The sequence below is a fragment of the Euprymna scolopes genome, chromosome 26, assembly GCF_053919585.1.
Source record: "Euprymna scolopes isolate OS-2025 chromosome 26, ASM5391958v1, whole genome shotgun sequence".
Taxonomy (NCBI): domain Eukaryota; kingdom Metazoa; phylum Mollusca; class Cephalopoda; order Sepiida; family Sepiolidae; genus Euprymna; species Euprymna scolopes.
The window spans coordinates 27,432,608-27,441,408 of NC_136507.1; the positions used below are offsets into that span (position 1 = coordinate 27,432,608).

The 8,801-nt window shown below is 30.9% G+C and overlaps 1 pseudogene; it reads left to right on the forward strand.

Moving 5' to 3' along the window:
* The first annotated feature begins 1,120 nt into the window (after positions 1-1,120).
* On the forward strand, positions 1,121-1,237 carry LOC145248404 (5S ribosomal RNA; annotated as a pseudogene).
* Positions 1,238-8,801: the final 7,564 nt, after the last annotated feature.

Consider the following 8,801-nt stretch of genomic DNA (forward strand, 5'->3'; position numbering starts at 1 on the left):
GAGTTACTCGCACTGAATCCAAAATAGATATTTCAAAGAACTGTTATTGTATAGTATCTGTATCATGTTTTACAAGTCCCCCCCTTTAGATTTCGTTGAGTTTCACCAATGGATATTTGACGACAATAATCATATTTTATTTTTTAACATGAATTCAGAGGATTTTACCAATATTTTCAAGATTATGCCAGGATTTAGAAAGTTTAAGATCTACAAGATTTTACCAAGACCTATTCTTCCACACATGGCCACTTTTTGAGGATTCTAAAACAGGTGTCATATTCTTCACTTTCAGGAACACTAACATAACGATTTCAGTTAAAGTTATCATTTTTTTTTAATCTTTTATGTTTAAACATTATTTGCACTTTTAAAAAATTTAAAACTATATTATTTAAAGCTTAGATCTTACTTTCCTGACCTACGGTATTGCACGGGATAAAAAAAGGTATATGGCAGGTGTATTCAAACATAACTTCATCATTCTTTTTTTATATGGCCCGTCCAACAACGGGTAGCCCTGCTAGTATATATATATATATATATATATATATATGTAAAATGATAATTCATATAGAAACGTTGTTTTAATTTGAATAAAATAAAATACGCATCAAGTGCGCTTGAAAGCAAAATCACAACGTACTATTAGGAAAATAAACAAATATTTTACTTGTTTGAAATTTATCATAAATATATTTCAGAGGTATACTCGATCTTCAGTGTGTTGTTTCTTTTTTTCTTTCCTTCTTCTTTGCCATGTTGTAAAGTTGAGAAAGAAGTCTGTTTGTAAGGAGCCGCGCGTTGTATCTGGCGGTTGCATTTTGAAATGCTTGAACTGTGCGTAGGCAACGCGAGAATAACGTCATGCATGATATATATATATATATATATATAAATGGTATATATATGAAATTGATATATATTTATAAAATTTTATATATATATAAAAAAATATATATATATATAAATGATATATATTTATAAAATTATATATATATAAAATATATATATATAAATGATATATATTTATAAAATTATATATATATAAAAATGATTTATATTTATATATATACATATATATATATATATATATATATATATATATATATATAAATATAAATACGGCATAATCACGTTGACACCAGTTCCCATCAGATCACCGAAGTTAAGCAACGTTCAGCCTGGTCATTACTAAAATGGGTGACCAATTTGGGAAGTCCAGGTGCTGTATGTAGAAGGACGTCGACATCTCCCTGCAAAAAGTTGCAAAAACCTAACGTCGTCATCTCTCCTAACGGGGATATACATGCGACTGGGTACCGCTTGTGAATTTCATACTCCCATGAAACTTCCTCCTTCGGAAGAAACCGGTTAAACCCTGAATAGGGTTGATGTTGACTGCACACACACACATACACACACACACACATACACACACACACATATATATATATATACTGTAATTATTGTTAATACCTACAGACACGAGTGTTTCATCCTTTCCGAAATCATCAGTGTAGGGAGTCATGATCACCGCCGGTCGGCAGATTCATAGCCATCTCTGATTATGGTAGCAAAGAAACAGACCGCTCGGCCAACGTGAACTGCGGCGAGCACACAGCTGAATTTAACATTTATATAATGCGTAACTGTAATTCAAGAAGGCCAAGAGGGATTAAGTCTTAAGTGACTGACTTATTTCATTTTAGCGTGAAATGCTCAACGATAAGAACCCAGTTTTTTTAAAGGGACACACATAATTATTACTATAATTATTTTTAATACCTACTGACACTAGTGTTTCATCCTTTCGGGAATCATTAGCGTAGAGGGGGGCGTCATGGAATTTAGAATAAAGACTTTGTGTCATTTATTTGTATATGTTCTGTAGTTATATTTAAATATAAGCCTTGTTATAAATAAAGCGTTATATATATATATATATATATATATATATATATATATATATATATATATATATGTATATATAAATGACAGAAGTCTATATTTCAAATTTCAAGATGCTTAGGACTTACCGTTTATTCTCTTACGCATGTTGACATGCACAACTCTTGACAGCACCTGTTTCGTAGCGCAAAATCCTTTATTTGATTATACTTAAATCAACGACTCTATATGTAATTAGGACTTTTCTCCCAATTTTCCTATTTTTAGTCATGCCCATGTGCTTTTGTTTTCTTTTAAAAGTTTTAAAAGTTTTAAAGTGTTTTTTTTTAAGTGCTTTTTCTTCTGATGAGTTGGGGGTCTAAGTGAATTAATTGATTGATGTAACAATTAAATAAATAATTGTCTGCTGCAAAACACGTGCTGTCAGAAATTAAGAATGTCAACTTGCTTCAGTGAATAAACGATAAGATGGTCAACATCTTTATATTTGGAATGTAGACTTTTGTCATTTATTTGATATACGCTCTGTAGTTTTATTGAGATTCATAAAAGGTTGGTATGAATAAAACGTAAAATATAATTGAAGAAACATATATATATATATATATATATATATATATATATATATATATATATATTTCAAAATACCAACACACGCATAGATATATACATATATATATATATATATATATATATATATATATATATATATATATATACTAGCAGAGTATATATATATATACTAGCAGAGTATGTATATATATATATATATATATATATATATATATATATATATATATATATATATACTAGCAGAGTATCCGACATTGCTCGGGATTTAAAGAGGATTAAGAAATGTTCCACATTTCTAATACTTTTGTTGCCATCGAAATCGGTGAAATACCTCATCCGTCAATCAAAGACATTGATTGCCTGCTCTAGTCAGGAACTCCCCGCTGTGCACTGGCAGGGTGCTTCACACGCGTCCCCGTACTGACTTACTCCACAATTCATTGGAGTTTACATTTCAATGTAGAGAACCTACTGCTGATTTTATGAAATTATTTTTAAAAAATGATTACATATAATGATAGAAGATGGATCGTGGATCAGGAATGGATATGTTTGATCTGGCAGAACGGTGGTTCATAAAAATTGTGGGGTGTGGGTTCGCGCCTGGCCCCCAAGGTATGGAAATAAAAAACGAAAAAAAAAAACGTTTACAAGGTTTTTTTATATATATGTACATAAGACTACTTTGATAAGTATTTTTTAACTTTAATAGGGATGGTATAATAAAAGTGTGGGGTCTGCGTTCGCGTCTGTATTCCATGGAAATAAATATTTTTAATTATATAATTTCTTGAATTAAGTTTAAGATGCAAAAGTAAAATACTCTAAACAGAAGCGTTCATTTTGAACGCGCCTCTGTCTTATTAAAGAATGCACCCTTAGTTTTATATTTTATATTTTATTTGCAAAAATAATAGATATTTTTAAAATATACAGTGAATGTTCCAAGCTCATAAGTTTCTTTCAAGTTAACGATAAAAAGAAATCATTAAGAAATTTGCTTGTGAGGTTTTAACCTACACGCCATGTAAAAAAAAAAAAGAAAAAAAAAAGAAACATGTAAATTTTCAAGTCTTATTAAATTCTTTGCGATTAATTAAAAAGATTAAGAAATTTGCGTGTGGTGTTTGAACCTACAGACCACGTCATGCAAAAAATAAATAAATAAATAAAAAAAAACAAAAAACACAAAATAAACATAAAAACAACACGCTATCAATATACCCACTGTAGAATTTTCACGACCCGTTGTTCTATCATTGTTGCAACGACAAAATTGGAAAAAAATGGATCTACCTATGATAGATAAAATAAAAATAAAACGGTTTCGATTATCGATTAGCGGTAATTATCGGGGGTATTCTGAAACAAAACTTCACTAAGATCACTCTCAGACTTATACACTAAAGTTCTGTAAATTGTAAAGAAAATCTGTTCAGCCGTTTCGGAGTCTATAAGAAAGGAACTCACACACAGACAACGTTGTGAGGGTGTCGTCTAGAGATTTTAGTCTTACTGGAAGTTTAAATCAATTAATATTTTTTATTTTATTATTACTACAAGCAGGTGAAAATATTTCTTAATCCAAAGTCAAATAAAAGTATAATTTAAGGAATCGGTGTTGGCATCGGTAAATAGACTCACATATTTCCGATTCAGATACCGATTCCAATCCTCTCAATAACTCTGATTTTTCCGATTCCCGATTCCGATTATCGCTCCAACACTAATATACATATATAATGAAAAAAATGCTAGAATAGTGAGAGATACGGACAGACAGACAGACAGACAGACAGAGTTAATCTAAGTTTTATCTGTACTTTTTTCTACATTTGTAATGTTTTTTGTCTGTTCTTTTCTTGTAAATAAATTAATTCAAAATCTCTATTCTCTTTTTTTTTTAATTGTTTTTCCTCTTTTCCGTTCTTTCACTTCTGTTTATCTTCTTTACTCTTTCTCTTCCCCTCAGCATCTCCTCCTACTATTTCCTTAATAACCCATCAATCTCAACTGCTTTTATTTCCCTCCTCCACGTTTCACAAAGAGTTCTCTTACCGCCATTGCCTCAGCCACCTTATTCCAAAATGGCGTCCGAAATCGCTCAACAAATTCGTTGTCGCCTATTAACGGGTGTCACTTCACAACAACGGCGCAAATTAACAACAACTTAAAACTAAACACAGGATACAGAAAACAGAAACAAAATTGACAGTACTCATCGAACGCGCTCATTAAGTATGCTTGACTGCAAACCTAATTGGACAATGCTTAAGCAACTAACACTTTTGTCCACGCTTCGGCGCTTCCATATCCGGGCCCATCGCTCTGTGCGTCGGAAACGTTCGCTTTTAATGCAAACAATGAATTATAAATAAGTCTTCAAATGACGGACGCGATAAGCTTTTAACTTTCTACATTTATCTTGACATCATTTTTAAAAACTAAGAGCGATTTTCTCTGATTGACAGACAAAAGTCAGTTTAAAAATATTCTTTGGCACCAAGTTTTGCATCGTAAAAGATACAAAAATGACAGTACTAATAAATTGTAACATTGTAACATATTCATTATCCCCCCATATATATATATATATATATATATATATATATATATATATATATATATATATATATATATGTATATATAGTGGAAATGGTAATTAATAAAAACTGAAGAAAGTGTTCAATACTGTTGTAGAGCAAATATGCGTTTTATATTTTTATTACCGTATCTTTCTGTTAAGGTTTCTGTAAAAGTTTGAGGAAGCTACAGACGGCCAAAAAAAAAAAAAAAAAGCGGCCGGGTAGCTGAAACAATAATGTAACTAAACAGAAAGATACGGTAATAAAAAAATAAAACGCATATATATATATATATATATATATATATATATATATATTTAAAATAAAATAAAAATTACAATTAAATTTACCAAAATGATCTAAGATAATAAAACTAAAGTGTATTATAAATATTAAAGAATTAATATTGATAAAGTAATCTCAACCAGATGTAAATGATCGATAAAACCAAATAGGAGATAGAGCTTATAATAAGAGCAAACAGTTAATAAAACATGTTAAAAAACACTTTGAAAAAGAGTTAAAAACATATTTAATCTGAAAAGGAAGCACTTGATAAGTGGATAGTCCTTAATCCGCGGAGTTTTACTTTCCTTCTCATCAGAGCGTAGAAATTAGCAAAATGCGGGATCGGATTTTGCACACAAAAGTATTTGATGAAACTACAAGTACGTCAAAGACTATCCATTCACGTGTAATCACCCTTTTCGTCACCATATTCCCTCTGCTTCACTTTTTGTTATCAAGTAAGATCTTTGACTTACTTGTAGTGATGCGAAGCTCGTTGTTTGTTTGTTTACGAACAGGCGATTTGAGCACTATAAAAGTGGTGGCGGGTGTCTATTTAAATATGCATTCTGACGAGTTACTTACGGGCGTCGATTCCATGGTCGAGTGGGAGAACTGCCCACTGTCAACACGACGGTTCTAGGTTCAATCCTTGGCTTGGGAGAGATGCTAGTCTAGCGGCACTGATGAGTTGTGATACAACGAAACAGGACTGTATGTCGATGACTACATATATATATATATATATATATATATATATATATGTGTATGAGGTTGAAATTTTATCGCTCTGACATGAATATTTAAAGCTTCATTTTGTATTTAAAAATTATTAAAACGAACTTTTTAATATACTAATGGAAATACGAGCCACTACAGGAAGGTTAACTAATTTGCATAAATGTTTAAAGTGTTAATTACGTATTCATTTTTATCGGTCCTTATTAGATGATTGATTTCATTTCACTAATATATTGAATTTTATTAATGCATAGTTTCTACATTATGCATAATTGCGTGAAAGTAGAGATGAAAACGACCGAGTACACAGACATATTTTATATGTCTTCCCCATTTCTCTCTTTCTTTTCCCCCTTCTCTCTCTCTCTCTCTCTTTCTTTCTATATACTCCTCTCTGTATATTTGTCTACAAAGTGGAAATTTGATATATAGACTATTTGGACTGGCTGCTAAGGGGTCCAAATTAAAAACAAAACAGTTGAATAAAATAACAGGGCAAGTTGAATAAAACATTACTCCTGCGGTAATTTTTGCGCGTGTTCAAAGTCGTGTAATTTTTAACCAATGCGCATCCATAAGTCAGTAGCTACAACGTTAACAACGCTGGAGGGATGAATAACGACTAAGGCTGTGGCGGTGAACGTTCTTGTTTCTTTTTTTTTTTACACAGTGGTCACCACTTATCAAGGCCCGGAAGCCACTCAGGGATAAGGGTTATTGCAAGTACATTACGTTAGTGTGGAGATTTGATGAAGTGTTTACTTAAGGGGGCGGTTCATCAGGAATTTGTTAACGTTGGACTTGAAGACATCCAAGTTTTAGTCAGGTGGGAAGCAGGCAGACGGAACAGAGTTCCACAGCGTGCAGTTCTAAGAAAGAAGCTTTATTCATGGAATCCACGTTTTGATTTCGGCACAGATAAAGAGTGGGGGAAATTTTTCACAGTGGATTCGGCTAGACGGGTGTTTTTCGTGAAAGATTGGCGAGGGGGGGACCAGAGATTGGTGTTCAGACGAGCACCTGCCATGGAAATAACGATAAAACAAGGAAAGGCTCGCAACGTTTCTTCTGTGGGAGAGAGGTTGCAAGGTAGAGAAAAGGGCATCCCCCACTAAGCCACGAAGTCTATTTTGCACTCTGTCAAGGCAGGATAGGCTGTTTTTAGCAGCTGCTGCCCAGATATGGCAGCAGTATCCATCCTTGGACGTACTTGGCTTTTATATAGATAGAGAATTGCATCAGTAGTGAGATATCTTCGAGAACGGTAGAAGGATCCCATCATCTTTCCAGCGATCTTGGCAACATACTTGATGTACGTGTTCCATTTCAGATTAGGAGTAAAGGTCAAACCCAGAAGCTTGTCAAAACACGGGGCCTCTCCCAGACGAGAACCATCCATCCCAATTGGTGCCAGATGGGGACAGAGCGTTGATGATGATGTAAGGTGGTACCTAAGACTTATTTTTATAACTTTTGAAATCAGTATATATATGTGTTTTATATGAATATATATATATATATATATATATATATATATATATATATATATATATATATATATATATATATATATATATAAGTGGCCTGGAATATAACAGCTCCCACCCACCCAAATAACGTAAGTTATAAGCGGTGTCCTTTTTAGATTAATTTTATATAGAAAAGTGATCTCCCACTTTTTGAAACAACACTTTCTTACTATCTTAGAAACTATTCCGGTCTCAGCACACTCGAGTGAAAACTTTAAAGGCTTTTGAGTGTGAAAAGATATGCCACCTTTAGCAATGTTGCAATCATAGTCATTTGTTTTCCTTATTTTGCATATCAATTACAAAATATCTGATATTTCCCCTAAAATTTCTGGCTATGATAAAGGGGAGACTAAAACATGCTGCTATGGTTTCAAATGATCTAAAATTACAGCAAGAGGAGACTTGATTCCAAATATTTTTCATCTTATATCTCCTCAGAATAATGTAATGCAATAAATCTACTGGTATGTAAGTTCAGTGATTATGAGTCTAACAAAATATTATTGACTATAATATTTTATAAAGAAAATCCCAGCTAAATAAAGAGTGCACAATATACTAGATAGAGCAAATAAATCATAATTTAGTAATTACAATTTTATGATGTGAAACGGTTAAATTTCAAATCTAGAATTTTTATTTGATGCGTGACAAAGAATACATTTCAATAAGTTTAATTTCTTAACCTATAGGTTTTCGATGTTTACCCATCCCCTCAGAGGAAAATATATTAGCAAATATTATATATATATATATATATATATATATATATATATATATATATACATATATATATATGTATATATATGTATATATATATAAATATATATGTATGTATACATATATATATATGTATATATATATTTATTCTATAATATTTTATTTATTCCATGATATTTTATTTATTCTATCAAATTCATTATATCATATTTAATTTGTTCTATTCTATATTTATTTATTGTAGTATATTTTATTTATACTATAATATTTAATTTATTCCATTATATTTAATTTATTATATCATAGTTTATTTATTCTATTATATTTTATTTATTCAATTATATTTTATTTATTCAATTATATTTTATTTATTCAATTATATTTTATTTATTCTATAATATGTCATTTATTTTATTATATTTTGTTTATTCTATCATATTAAATTTATTCT